Raw genomic sequence first — 16,008 nt, forward strand, 5'->3', positions numbered from 1 at the left:
ACTTATATAGGCATGTTTCTGAAAGCTCTGTTCGATTTCATTGATTTGTATTTTGATTCCTCTGTCAATTGCACATGTTCTTGATTACCATATCTCTATAGAAAATGTTAATACTTGGTAGTGACTTTCAACTTTATTTTTTCCTTCTCTCTCTCTCTCTCTCTTTTTTTTTTCGAAAGATTTTTTTTTCTTTTTTTAGCTATTTGAAGACCCCGGCCTTTCCATGCATATTTTGGAATAAGTACATCTATACTGGCAAAAACATTGTGGTATTTTGACAGGAATTTTATTAAATCTTTACATCAATTTGGAGAGAATTGATATCTTTATAATGTTGATTTTTATAATCCATGAATATTTGGCTTGTATAACTTTCCACAAAATTTTCTAATAATTTCTTACACCATATCCTTAATAGTCCATCTTTTCTCTTGACATGTAGGAAAAACTTGTAAACATAAACTTTTGTTTTATTTATTAGAGGGATCCTTGCTCGATTTATTGACATCTGATTCAGTACCATCTTGTTTTTATTCCCATAGATTTTTATTAAGCTTTGGTATCTAAAAGCATAAACCCTTGATCTTATTTTTCTGGAAAATAACCTTTATTATTCCAATCAATTTTATTTTCCTACAAATTTCATAATGAGCTTCTTGATTTCTATGAAATAAAAGATGAAAATTGAGTAAATTTAGAGGTTAATTTGGGTTAAGAAATCAGTATATTTATGACAAAGAGACTTCATAACCTTAGGTATGGTATATTTCTTTGATTATGGAGACTTATTTAACATCCTTCAATAAAGTTTTACTATTTTTATTAAGGCCTTTCACATAGTTTGTTAGATTTATGCCTATATACTTTATATCTCAGTTACTATTGTAAATGTCATTATTTTAAATTATACTTCCTAACTCTTTGATGTTGGTATTAAAAATGTACTTGGCTTTCAGATATTGATTTTATATACAGTAATACTTAGGAATTCTCTTTAATTCTATTACACAAACGATAAAGAGACTAGAGTAAAGGAGAATGGAAGATGATTTCAAAGTGTGTGGAGTTAATCAAGGAATAAAGTCATAGATTCCTATCTTTTTATTCTCTTTTGCTTTAATCACACACAGCACAGTCTGATTATTGTTCTCCTTTTGTTTTGGGCACTGGAACACCAAAAATGATTCTGGCTACCCATCACAAATTTATGGAAATTAATTAAATTATGGAAAATAATGAACATCTTCTTGTGTGTTCCTTTTACCTGTATCTTTACTTCATTTCTGCCATTCGGCTTCACTTCACCTCAACTTTATATACAATTGTTAATAATTGTTGAGCTATTTTCACATGTTCTAAGAAGTGAAGCAAGTTGTCAATGATCGCACAATAAGTAGATGGCAGAACCAGTAATAGAATCTAGAAGTTTTGGCTTCAGAACTTGGGTTGAACTATTTGACTACTGCTAACTACAAAGGCATATGTAAGTATATATATGGCATATAAAGTATATATATAAGTATATATAAAGGTATATATAAGTATATATATATATATATATATATATTAATATGACAAGACAATGTGTCTGTGTTTAATACAGCACTTAATAGGGCAGATACAATATATGTTTCTTAGTAAAGGTGTGGCAGGTTAGTTTCTTTATAGATGACTGTACCATAAACATGAAGCCTGACCAGACTGAGGAATTTAGAATATATCCAAATAATTCAAGCTATTTGTGTGATTCTGAACACAGACAGCCTTCATTAAGATGAAAGAGTAAAGGTACATTTATGTGATAGTTTTATGGCAGAATCACTGATACTTAGAAATTAATTACAATGAGGAACTGGGCATAAGTAGGAGGTGAATTTGACTCTAAGTTTTCTGATGTGAATGACCAGGTATATGGTGAAATAGAAAAGAGAAAAAGGCAGAATTTTATAGATACTCAATGGTCAATTATAAATAGGTTAAGCTAGACTATGCGCAAAACTTCAAGGTAGGAATATCTAGTGTGTAGTTAGACATATGGGGAAGAGCTGGGAATTTGGGGGGTTTGATAGAGATATTTGAACTCATCAGCATAAAAGAAACAGTTGAAACCACAGTCTCTGATTTTTTTTTTTTTTGTAAGAACGTACAAATAGAGAAAACAAGGACAACAACAGGCCAAAACAAACCCTAGCATCCTTAGCAATTAAGGAAAAATTTGAATGAGGTATACATAAAGGAGACCAAGAAGGAACAGTGTGATATAAAAAAGTAGTTCAGAGAATGTTCTATAAAGAAGTAGGGAGCTATCATTCAGGTCACACCTCCTCTGTGTGAGGAAGTCAAGTGGGATATGATTGTAACTATGGCATTGGATTTGATTAAAGTGAGGGATGTGGATAATTCAAATTAATCAAGGAATTAGTGGAATTTGGCATAAGGCTGTCATTTTAAAAGTTAATTTTTAAAGAAAAAGAGTTAAATGGTAGCTTGGATATTAATTTTGTAAAAATCCCATATTTTGTTATACTTTTCAGACATCAGAGCTGTTTGATTTTGTGTTCTATAGTTTATGTAAAGGAGAAATCTAAATATTTGGGGAAAGAGGAAAATTGGATTGATTTGCTCCTTATGAGTTTAAAAAGTGCTATTTTAATATTAGCCTAAAAGATACTTCATTTATCAAAAAGGAGGATGAGGTTAGGTAGGTTTTTGCGTATCAAAAAAGGGAATAACAATGATGTTAGATTTCATGTTTCCATGTGATGTTCCAGCGATTACAAAGTGATTTCTGTTAAGTGTTTTAGATTTGTCTCCTTCCAATGCTGTGACATTATACAAGTTCCTTGTCTCTCAAATTTTCATCTGTAAATGATGACATGAGAATAAAAATTTTTCACCAAGCACTTAATTGGGCCAGGATTTGGGCTCTGAAGATCTTCACATGCATTATCTCATTTAAACATCCTAACAAGCTAAAGAAATAATTATGACCACAGTGGATCTCAATCTGTAAATGAGGAAACAGTGACTTGCCTGAGGTTACACAGGAACCTCATTAGTAGAGGAACTGGGATTTGAACTTTTGGAGTCTACACTTAGTTACCGTGTCATGTCTTTTCTCTAACATCAAGAGCAACTTGATATTGACCTAATAAAGACTTTGCTGAGGCTTCAATATGATAAAGCATGGAAAGTGTTTCGATGAATGCCAGTCCGTTATTTGTTTCAAATAGATTTTGCTGTTAAAGTTACAGCTTTTGTTACATGATTTCTTCTGAGTCCTGTGGATACTCTATAGTTAATTCTAATTTTTCCTACATCAGTGAAATTATAACTCAGAAGCCATGCATTTAACAAAAAGCATAAGTTCTTTCTTCCTGTATTATATATATATAAATATATATTAAATATAAATATAAATTATAAATATAAATATAAATATATATATATAAACATATATATATATGCACATATACAAATGTATTGCATCCATCTATTTTGTTCCCCATATTGTTCTACATTTTTCATGATAATTCAGATTTCCATCTCTTCACTGTCATATTAAACTAAGATCGAGGCAATTTGACCAGGTACTGCTTCCTCGCTATGTCTTCCTTTGACCTGAAAATCTGTTATCAAAGGCTGTACAAATTGAATCATTATCCTGACTTTCGCAGCATATTTTAGTTCAATTGCAATATCTCCATTGCCTCTGAAAGCAGTTGAAATGAAAAGAAATCATGCCTTCATACTTTATGAACATGTGGGTATCCTGTCAGGCCAGCGTGTGACCAAATTATTTCAAAGAGTGAAACCAAACTACCGGAGCAGATTTGTCTCTGGCTGGAAGCCTTACTTCAGTAGCTTGGCTAGAGCACTGATCTCTAACATGCTGCATCAGGATGACCTAGGGAAGAGGTAATTCCATTTCAGATTGCAAGTGACTGTTCATTGACACTGAAAGAGAAAGAGCTTGCAGCAGGTCCTGTCACAGATGCTCCAACAGTGGGCATACCCTTTGCCACTTTGCAAGTAAAAAGCTATGTTTATATATCTAACATTTATTCATTTGGCTGTTACCTGATGAGTTGATGAATTAACCAGTTCTGCAAATTGTTTATATCTCAGCTTTATCTTTTACCATCTGTGTGATCTTGGACAGGAACCTTAGTTTTCTCTTCAACAGAATAAGAATAGATCATGCCTTCATGAAATTCTTAAAAGAAGTCTCTAAGTGCCCTTTAACTTTCCAACACTTAATATACATCATGTCATCCACCTCCCTTTAAATACATCAGTGTTTCTACATTTCTCTCTATTGTTTGAGATTATTGTTCTTCTTACGACTTGAAAGATTCTTATTTGGGAAAGAGGTTCATTGAGATGTCCCACTCTGTCCCTTACTAGGGGTCTTTGGGCTCTTACTGTTCTAGAATCCAATTCTCTGGGTACTCTTGGAGTTGCTATAGTTTTCCAAAAAACATGTAAATAGATCAGTGTAAAATTGGAAAGCTCAATATGAAATTAGAAAACTCTCCATAATACTACTTACATTGCCAATTAAATTGCATATCAAATAAACTTGGAAACTCCACAGTGCCACCTAAATTGTCAAGGAGAGTTTACCTGATCAAGGCATTGAGTTCAAGACAGCTAACAAATAAAAGAATCATCACTGTGGATAAAAATAACATAAATTTGACTATCTTAATTTAAAATTGACAATGATGCCCTTCCTGTTAACACAGTGAAACATAAAGTCTCAACTTGGGGCACATAAAACACTGAGTCCTGAGCTCAAGGACTCAAGTTAACTTGGTTCAGCATAATTGGTTTTCAGTAACTTTTCCAGGTTATATTAATCTTCAGATGATGATATGAAAAAGTACTCCTATTAATAGCACTTACTTCCAAATTTGTTTCAACTTCATTAATGTCTACTGTGTACATTTTCCAAGCAGTTGTTACCAGATTTTTTTTTTATCTGACATCTAGATTATGATTTTTCTCTACTCTCCTGAGAGGACACAGAGTCCATATCTCTGTTAAGAATTCAGGCTTATAAGCTTGGATCAAATTTGCTATTGTTGCTGTTTTAGAGTTTATAGCCCTTTTTGTAATGCAGTTCATAGTGTTCCTACCTTGTCTGTAAGAAATACATAACACTCCCATTTTATTTGCAAAGATGAGATCCCTCAGAGGGCTTAAATTTAATAGGATTTCTATGAAAGGGAGAATAGGATTTCTATGTAGATAGAAAGGATTTCTATATACACTTAGTTTGAAACCTTTTCTGATGCAGTAACCACCTATTTGCTCCCTTTCTTCCTCACCATTAATGTTTTCCCAAACTCTGTTGCCAAAATTTTGAGGGTCTTAGGTTGTCTGTACTGTTTTTACACACATTTCTGACATCAAATGTGTGGGGATTTACTCCCATACTGACCAATTTTCCAACTTTATGGACCCTAACTTTGTGTCCTACAATTCGATTCAGTTTTGACACTATTGTAGTTGCACAGAAACCATAGGTTAAGGGCTCTGTCCCATGAGGCTGCCACCATGTCATTTGCCACTCACGGGCCTCAGATTATCGCCTGTACTTCTGATCAGTCAGTTTTTAACTCAGGCACTCCACGACCCCCTCCTCAGTTTTGACAACTTGGCTACGATGGCTCACAGAAATCAGGAGAACACATTACTTACTATTACTGGTTTATTATCAGAGATAGAAGTCAGGAACAACTAAATGGTAAAGATATACAGGGCATTGTCCAGAAGGGTCCCAAACACAGTAGCTTCTCTCTCCATGGAGTTGAGGTATGCCAACCTCCTGGCATGTGGATGTATTCACCAGAACCAGAAGCTCTCTGAACTCTGTTTAGGGTTTTTAGGGAAGTTTCGTTACATAGGCATGATTGATGTCATTGTCCATCGGTGATTGGGTTAATATTTTGTCCCTTTCCTTTCTCCAGAGGTCCAGGTGTAAGGCTAAACGTTCCAACTCTCTAATCACATGGTTGGTTCTTCTTGCAACCAGCCCCCATCCAGAAGGTGTCCAGAGACCCATCAAGAGCAACTTTATTGAAACAAAAGTTACTCCTGTCACGCCTAAAAATCCACAGGATTTAGAGCTCTGTGTCAAAAACTGGGGACAAAGACCAAATACACATTTCTTATTGTATCACAAGTCAATCGTATCACCACTTTTCAATGGTGAAATGAAAAGATGTTCCACATCATATGTCATTAGGATGCAAAGCAGATGAAAAGACTAATTTAAAAAGACATATGCACCCCTAAGTTTATTGCAGCACTATTTACAATAGCTTGTAGTTTGATGGAGAACAAACTCTTTAGATTTGGTCCCCATGGCTAAGCAGCATTTTGCACCACTCTCCCTTGGGCTTGCTATATGCTAACTGTACTAGGCTTTCTGTCTCTCTGTTACTCTAAACTTGTGTACTCTGTTTCCCCATTGTCTTAAAAAAAAGTTTCAGGTTTACAGAAAAAAACAAGCAGAAAGCAGAGTTCCCATCACCCATTAACATACGGTGTGTTCTATTATTAACATATGCATACGCATTTGTTCTAATTGAGAAACCAATATTGATACGATATTATTGACTAAAATCTGTAGTTTACATCAGGATTCTATGTTGTACCTTGTATGGATTCTGACACATGCCTAATGGCCTGTATCTACCATTACAATGTCACAGTATCATACAGAATACTTCAACTACCCTAAAATTATCTCTTGAGTTCCATCAGTTCATTTCTCCTTTCCTCACCTCTGGACCCTTGGCAACCACTGATTTTTTTTAACTGTTTCCATAGTTTTCCTTTTTTCAAGAATGTCCTGTGTTTGGGATCGTACAGTATGTAGCCTTTTCAGATTGGCTTTCTTTGACCCAGCAGTATACATTTAAGATTTCTCCAGGTCTTTTTGTGTATTAATAACATTTCTTTTTAGTGTTGAGTAATACCCTCTTGTCTGTATGTACCGTAGTTTATTTTTCTCTTCACCTACTGAAAGACTTCTTGGGTGCTTCCAAGTTTTGGCAAGGAACTTAGCTGCTGAAGTGTCTGGTAAGAGTATGTTTACTTTCATAGGAAACTACCAAACTGTTTTCCGAAGTGGCTGTACCATTTTGAATTCTCACCAGCAACGTATGAGTGTTCTGTTGCTCCAGACGCTCACCAGCATTTGGCGTTCTTAGTATTCTGGATTTTGGCCATCCTAATAGGTTATGTTCATTGCTGTTTTAATGTTTAATTTTTACTGAAAATGTACTTTTCAGTAAACTGGAGAAAAGGAGTTTTTACTTTTCAAATTGGTTTATGAATCTGAACTTAGAAATACCACATTTCATAGAAAATAGTTTATGTGTATTCATACATGAAGTTCGGAATGAATTGAAATTTTTCAAGTAAATTCCCTTCATTTTTTCTTTTTTTTTAATTTAGTATCATTGACACACAACATTAGGTTAGGTTCAGGTATACCATATAATGATTCAACAATTCCATATATTCTGGAATGCTCACTGTAAGTGTAGCTACTATGTGTCACCATGATTATAATACCATTAAATGTATTTTCTATATTGCACCTTTTAGTAGAGTGACATATTCATTCCGTAACTGGAAGTCTGTATCTCCCACTCCCCTTCACTGATTTTGCCCATCCCTGCATCCCCCTTCCCTCTGGCAGCCATCATTTTGTTCTCTGTATTTATAGGTCTGATTCTGTTTTCTGTTTATTTATTTTGATTTTTAGATCCCACATAGAAGTGAAGTCATAAGGTATTTATCTCTCTCTCACTTATTTCACTTAGCATAATACCCTCTAGGTCCATCTGTGTTGTCACAAATGGCAAGATCCCATCCTTTTAATGCCTGAGTAATATTCCATCGTATAAATATGTCCCATTTCTTCTTTATCTGTTTATCTGTGGGTGGACACTTGGGTTGTTTCCATATCTTAGCTATTGTAAATAGTGCTGCAATAAACTTAGGGGTGCATATGTCTTTTTAAATTAGTCTTTTCATCTGCTTCATCCTAATGACATATGATGTGGAACATCTTTTCATTTGCTTATCATCTGTATATCTTCAATGGTGAGGTATCTGTTAAAGTCCTTGACCCATTTTTAAAATTTTTTAAAATATTTTTATTTACTTTTGAGACAGAGACAGAGCATGAGCAGGGGAGGGGCAGAGAGAGAGGGAGACCAAGAATCGGAAGCAGGCTCCAGGCTCTGAGCTGTCAGCGCAGAGCCCGACATGGGGCTCAAATTCACGGACTGTGAGATCATGACCTGAGCTGAAGTCGGATGCTCAACTGACTGAGCCACCCAGGTGCCCCCCATTTTTTTTAATTGTAGTGTTGGTTTTCTTATTGTTGAGTTTTAAGAGTTACTTGTATATTTTGGATAACATTCCTTTATGAGATGTGTATTTTGCACATATTTCTCCTAGTCCATGACTTGTCTCCTCATTCTTTTGACACTGTCGTTTGTAGAACAGAAGTTTTTAATTTTAACAAAGTCCAGATTATCTGTTGTTTTCTCTCTTGGATTATGCTTTTGGTGTTGTATCTTAAAAGTCATTGTGAGAGACAAGGTCACTTTGTTTGTTTTTTTTTTTCCCAGGTTATTTTCTATGATTTTATAGTTTTGTATTTTACAGTTAGGTATGTAAACCATTTTTAGTTAATTTTTCTGAAGTGTGTAAGGTCTTCCTTTAATTTCACGTTTTTGCATATGACCGTCTTCTTGTTTCAGCACCATTTGTTGGAAAGACCATCCTTTCTCCATTGAATCACCTTTGTTTCTTTGTTGGTGACCCACTGATTATAACTGTAAGGTCTGTTGTGGGATCTTTATTCTTTTCCATTTATTTGTCCATTCTTTTGATAATCCCACAGTGCCTTAATTGCTATACCTTTATAGTAAGTCTTGAAGTTGAATAGTGTCAGTATTCCAACTTTGTGCTTTTCCTTCAACATTCTGCTGGCTGTTCTGTATCTTTTGCTTCTCTATATAAACTATAGAATCATTTTGTCAATATCTACAAAATAACTTTTTGGGATTTTAATTGTGATTATTTTGAATCTATAGGTAAGTTTGAGAAAAGCTTACAAATTGACAATATTGACTATTCCTGTCCTTGGACATGTAATAGCTCTTCTTCTTCTTCTTCTTCTTCTTTTTTTTTTTTTTTCATATATTTGATTTCTGTCTTCAGAGTTTTATGGTTTTCCTCATAGAGATCTGATACCTATATCTTTTTTTTTTTTTAGATCTATACATAATTACTTTATTTGGTGCTAATGTAAATGCTTTGGTGTTTTTCAACTTTGAATTCTAGTATTTCATTGATTTTGTCTAAGAAAGCAGTGGGCTTTTGTATATTAACTTCTAGGCAACAAACTTGATACAATTGCTTTTTAGCTTTAGGAGGTGTGTTTGTGTGTGTGTGTGTGTGTGTGTGTGTGTGTGTGTGTGTGTGATTCTTTGAGATTTAATACATAGACAAATGTCATAGATGAATAAGATAGTTTTAGGTCTTCCTCCCCAATCTGTATCTCTTTTATTTTTTGATTTATTGTCTTAGCAAGGATTTCCAGTATGATCTTGAATAGAACTGGTGAGAAGAGACATATTTTCTTTTCATTTTGTTAGCAAGAAAACATCTAGTTTTTCACTATGTGATTTTAGCTATAGGATTTTTTTTTTGTATATTCTTTACTAAGTTGAGGTGATAATCAGATAATCTATTCCAAGTTTTCCTCATGAATGGGTGATGGATTATTACTTTTTTTAATCCTTCATCTACTTAGATCATATGATTTTTCTACAGGAGAGAAGGTAACAGCATGTGATTCAAAAGCTCCACCTCCCTTCCCTTAATAATTTAGTTCCTAAAGGTTAAAATGTGCTTCACTACTGTCTCTAGGATTTTTTTCTGAGCCAGAGAAATATGTGAGTCACACTTTTGCTTTTGTGTTTGTGCATGTAAGGACAATGGCAACTACATCATAGTGGACAGCCGGGTAAAGCAATTATAATATATCATCAATTGGAAGATGCACTCCGATTTCAGAAATACTAAAATGTGATCAAATATCCATGTTATAATTAATGAACTATGTTATTAGTATCAAAAAGTACAATGTAAGTGCATAAATAAAACATTAAAAAACATTGATTCAGAATAATTAGCACAAGAAATTACGTCAGATTTCTAAGATCATTACTTCCGGAGAGCAGTTCAAAAATATTTTTAAAAAATACATTGCATCAAAAATGCCCAGGTTGAAAAAAGATTCTAAGAAAAATTGACAAATATGTGATATAAGTATAAAGTCATGAGAAATTCTTACATAGATTTACTAAATCTAAAACAAAAAACATTAGGGGCACCTGGGTGGCTCAGTAGATTAAGCATCCGACTTCAACTCAGGTCATGATCTCACTGCTTGTGAGTTCAAGCCCCTGTTGTGCTCTGTGCTGACCACTCAGAGCCTGGACCCTGCTTCAGATTCTGTGTCTCCATCTCTCTCTCTCTCTCTCTCTCTCTCTCTCTCTCTCTCTCTCTCTGCAGCTCCCCGGCTCATGCATGTGTCTCTGTCTCTCTCAAAAATAAATAAACGTTACAAAATATAAAAAAATGAAACACAAAACCTTAATTTGTAAATATATACGTAAAAATTATGATCAGATATGGTCACGTGTTATACGGCTGAATGAAATAGCTGATGTCTAGGGTAATAAAATGGTAGGGTTTTTTTTTTTCCATTTTTAATTTTGATATCAAAGTATGGGTGGTATCCTAAATAAAACAAATTGAAAAATAAGGGAAAAGAACAAAATAAGTGGAAGAAACAATTTACTTGATTTTTTTTTTTCCTAAAACTCTAAGAATTATGGGAAGAACACCTGAGCAGTTCCTCTGGGAAAGAATTGGAGGATCTCTTTCGGGAAGGCTTTATCATGCCTGTTAGTTTTACCAGAGATGAGAGCAGCTACCTCACAAGAGACTTGATTGGCGGAGTTCATTTGAATTCAACCTGGGATCCAAATTGCATAGGTGGTAACTCAAATTCTAAGAAAGTAAAAGGTTTGATGCCAACATCAAATCTATGGATGGAACGTATTTATGTTGCAGATGGTATAAAGAGATAAAGGAAAAAGTTTGCCTGTAGGAGTCTGGGGTGAGATGTCACTGAGCAGGCTGACACCAGACTGCAGGTAGATTTGGTATGAAATCTGGTTCCTGAGATTGAACAGAAAGACGATGACATGAACCCCTTGACAGGTGTTTTCCTTTTGGATAGAGCACCTCTTCAAATGGACCGTCTAAATCCTGCTATGTAAGTAAGGACCTATCCAAATGCAATGCATAATACAGAGTCATGTTTCAGGAGTAGAAAGCAAGCAAATTGCGGTGCTTGTGTAAAAGAGGATTATGTGTGTTTTCTATGAAGACAAAAATGTTATGCTTAAGACAATGTTAACCTAAAAGAGATGTACCAGTTTCAGTGTGTTTGACTTACTGCCAAGCCAGCTTCCTAACTCTTCTGATCTGCTGCAAAATTATCATGATCCTCAGAGCATTCATAGAGCCATGAACGCTTATCTCTTGTAATCCTGTTTGGCAGAAATAGGACTGAACCATTTTATTAAAAATCATTTATTCACTGACTTTTTTTTTTTTTTTAGTTTTTAAATTAAGAAGCTATTATGGAACAGTCACTGAAATTGGCTTTGTGGATGCAATGTCGAGTGAACATCCTTAAAACCCTGACAAGTGCTACGATGTACATTTTACATGATACACATGATGTTATGAGAGTGAATGAAGGACATCTTACCTAATCTACAAGGAGGGTGATCATTTTTTTAGAAAGGCATGTTTATGCTGAAATTTTGAAAAGTAACTAGTAGAGGTATGGGAAGAGCATGGGGGGCACAGAAAATGGTATGTGCAAAAGGCATTGATAGGGAATGGGAGGAAATGGCATGTTTTGAGTTCATCAATTATTTATTAATAGATGATACATAGGTAGGTAGGTAAGTAGACAGACGGACACTACTCCTGACCATCACTTCTTAGAATTTCACAAGCATCCCAAATTGAACAATTAAGATTTCCTTATCCCACTCATTTGTGTTACCTACTGAAGCTTAGTTTCCCTTTGTTATGAGCTAATAGCAATGGGTACACTGTGAGAGGAAACAGACATCCTCAAAACCATCATCAGTAAAGACATTTTGTCTCTCTGCTTCTTGATCTCTTGGATGAGTTACCACTGATAATGATCTGTGGTTTGGCTTTTTAAAAAACAGATTATAGAGATAAGCAAATAAGTCCTGATAGATAAAACAGTACCATGTCAAACATTAATTTCCAATGCTCAGGGTTTGCCACCAGGAATGCTCACTCAAAATCCAACCCTGCAAAAGATTTGATTTATAATATTCTAGTCAGAAAAAAAAAAATCACATCTAGAGAATATTGTAGTCTAAACTTGATACCAATATAACATAAATGCTTTACATATATATGGAATATAAATATATAGTATATATATATATATATAGTATATAAATACATAGTGTATAGCCTAGTATTATATGCTATATATATTATATATTGCTTAATAAATGATATATAGTATATAGTGTATAACTGTAGTCTATTATATAATATGTAATACATATTATTTAATAAACTTCTTTCATCAATATAGTCAGCTGAGAAAATTATTAAAAAACATTCTAGAAAAAGACATTAAAATCTGAGTTCTGAGTATGTTTCTTGTATGTTGTTATCTTGAAGATTACTCAATACCTTTGCATTCATTAACTTTATTAATAAAATGAAGTGTGGATTAAATGGCTAAATGAATACAATCTGACTAGTACAATTTCAGGAACATACTAAGTGTTCAATGAATGTTAAATATTCAAAACTATTATCGTTCTTCTTTTTTCTATTTCATGTCTTCAATTATAATGAATACTGATATTATATATTGAAGATACTCTGTACATTACCATCTAAATCAGTGAATCACAGCCTTACACAGTGGATATGGCCATGTAGGCGGTAGCAGTTGGGAAAGCCTGGTGTTAGTAAGTCTGGAAATCAAAGCAGTTGGAAGCCTTGGCTATCTAGAGCTTATCTCTGTGGGCTAAAATTATAACATGTGAGGGGAAAAGTTGCTCCTAATTTACTTTGATGATTTCTAGTAGGGAACCACACAAGGAGAACAGCCAGTACCTTTTGTCTTTGTTTATAAATTTTGAGTCCCCATTTTGTCTTTTGTGAAGTCAAATTAATTGTGTTCTAGATTATACAGTACAAATTCTTCATGTGAAGTAATAGCTGAAAAGCAGTAATTAAGGCCCACTTGGATGTGCATCTATAAACATGGATCCCAACCATAATTCTTATACATTATTTCATGATACCTTTCCCTCTGGACACTAGACTTTAGTATCTATTGTTTGATGACAACAAATTCCATGTTAATACAACTAATGTGGCAAGAATGGATCCCACAGAGGCCTAAACAAGATAATTTTGCAGCCTCTTCTAAACTGAACATAGTCCTAGAAGACCGCAATATGCATAGATTCATTGCTGAACTCCCTATCCACTTCTTAGTAATATTATCTTGTAGATATTTTTATGTATATAATAATGGAAATTTTGTCCTTCAGAAACACACAAATATCATAATTAAACAATTGTTTATATATTGAGTTGTCATGTAATAAAATATTATGTATATTCACAAATGTATTTATAAATACATACATAACAAAATGATTTTAATTTTTGCATAACATTGCTCTGAATGGATTATCCAACATGCCTTTAACAAACGCTTGGTTATTGTGTGTGTAAGTTACTCAGACTTTTCCTACTATAAATAGCACTGTACTAAACATCTTTATTATATTTTCTCATATTTGCATGAGTATTTCCTTAATATTCATTAGTAAAAATAAGGGGTGCGTGGGTGGCTCCATAGGTTAAGCGTCCGACTCTTGGTCTTGGCTCAGGTCATGATCATATAGTTTAGTGAGTTCGAACCGCACAATGGTTCTGCAATGCAGTATGGAGTCTGCTTTGGATTCTCTCTCTCTGTCTCTGCCCCTACCCCATTCTATCTCTGTTTCTCTTAAAAAAAATAAAAAAACTATTTAATTAGTAAAAATGAAATGCACTTTTCTTGTAGGATCTTTTCATACTATATGTTCAAAATATAAAAATGTGCGTGCAGAAGAAACTATGCATTCCCTTAACCCATAATTTCACTCATGTTTTTATTAAATGCTTCCCTTACGACACTCTTTCATGTACTTATTTACACATACAGATTTTTTTCTGCACTTCTTATTATGCTTTCTTGAGTTGTCTTTTTTCCCAGTGTGCCCATTTAACATTTTTGTTTTTGAAAAGTTCTCATCTATTCTCGTTCTGTTTTCTTATGAGTGAAATTTGTGATCGTTTACTTAGATTCTAAAGTAAAATCTGTCATTTTCAGTAGTGATGTTTTTCAGTTATATCTTTATTTGGTAAAACTTGATTCTAAAGGAGTTAATATTTCAACAAATATTGATCCTTCCCTTTTACCTATTTATGGCCGTTTTCTTGATTTTCATTCTCACTTGGTTGGTTTCAGTTCTGGTAATGTTGGCGAAAGCAAATATCATTGTCTTGTATTTGAACACTTCTGACTTTAGAGAAGAATTTCTAAACTGGTCTGTGAAAAATTATTTCTGGAAAATTTTAGTACATTTTACAAAGGCATCCTTATTTTCATTGGGATGGAATTAAGGAGACGTCATTAGGGAGACGTTATGTATCTAAATTTATATTAGAAGGAGGAAGATTCTGCTATTACATCAAATCTCCTAACTCTGTTAGCTTTTTCTGCTCTGATGGATTGATTTGTTCCATATATTCCACTAATCTTTATAGAAATGGAAAATATGCATGCTGCTACTGGCCTGTTGAACTAGTAATCACTCATAGTATTCTTTAATTCTGGATTTGGCCTCGGAATTCTTCTCAACATGTTGCCCTACCCTGGATAGTCACTAACATGCTACTGAAGTTGGCAAATGGAATAAAATTTGTACACCAGCCATGTCTACACTCTTGTTCCCTGCTTTTGTGTTTAGATTATATATGATGGGTATATGTGTGTGTGTATTTCACTATCACATGTTTGACTTTGAACATATTATTCCTTTCACTGATGTCACGGTCTTACCTCCTTATATTGAAGGAAGAACCAGAACATACTTAAAAACAAAACAAAACAAAACAAAAAAACCCCAGAACATGCTTATTTTAAGAGGCCTAATAGCAACTAAAATATTCTGATATCACTTGATAAAACTATTTGAGTACACAGACATGTTCCCAGTGTTCTCATGTTCTCCATTTTTTACTTTTTAAACATTTATACACTGTAAAATTTACTAGTGGCCTACAGTCCTATGACTTGAAAAATGCCCAGTCATATATTTACAACGGTCAATATTTGGGTATTCCATCATCCTTTCCTACCCACATTCCCTTCTGTTGCCATTTGTGGTCAGTTCCTCTCAACTCTCATAACTCTGAGAAACTGTATGTCTCTTCTCCATTCCTACCCTTTTACCTTTTCTAAAATGTCAAAGAAGTAAATTATATGCTATATAGCTCCTTGGATCTGACCTCTTTCACTTAGAAAACTGCACTGGAAATTCATCTATATTGTTACATGGATCAGTAATCCATTCTTTTTGATTTCTAGGTAGTGTTCCATCATGTGGAGGTATAACATTTGATCCATTCACCTGTTGAAGGGCATTTGGATTGTTTCACACAAATGGTAAGTCTGAACAATTCCATAAACATTAGAATAGAGAGTTTTTTGTGTGTAAACTTAAGTTTTTATTTCTTTTTGGATAAAGTAATAGAGAGATCAAGTGGATA

General features: G+C 33.9%; 1 long non-coding RNA gene across 1 annotated transcript in view; it reads left to right on the forward strand.

Moving 5' to 3' along the window:
* Nucleotides 1-16,008, forward strand: part of LOC144614052 (uncharacterized) — a 425,367-nt gene that overhangs the window by 362,689 nt on the left and 46,670 nt on the right. Inside the window, exon 2 of the long non-coding RNA XR_013551586.2 lies at nucleotides 15,827-15,904. This is a non-coding gene — a long non-coding RNA (uncharacterized LOC144614052). The remainder of the gene's footprint in view (nucleotides 1-15,826; nucleotides 15,905-16,008) is intronic.

This window comes from Panthera onca, chromosome D4 (assembly GCF_046562875.1).
Source record: "Panthera onca isolate mPanOnc1 chromosome D4, mPanOnc1 haplotype 2, whole genome shotgun sequence".
Lineage (NCBI taxonomy): Eukaryota > Metazoa > Chordata > Mammalia > Carnivora > Felidae > Panthera > Panthera onca.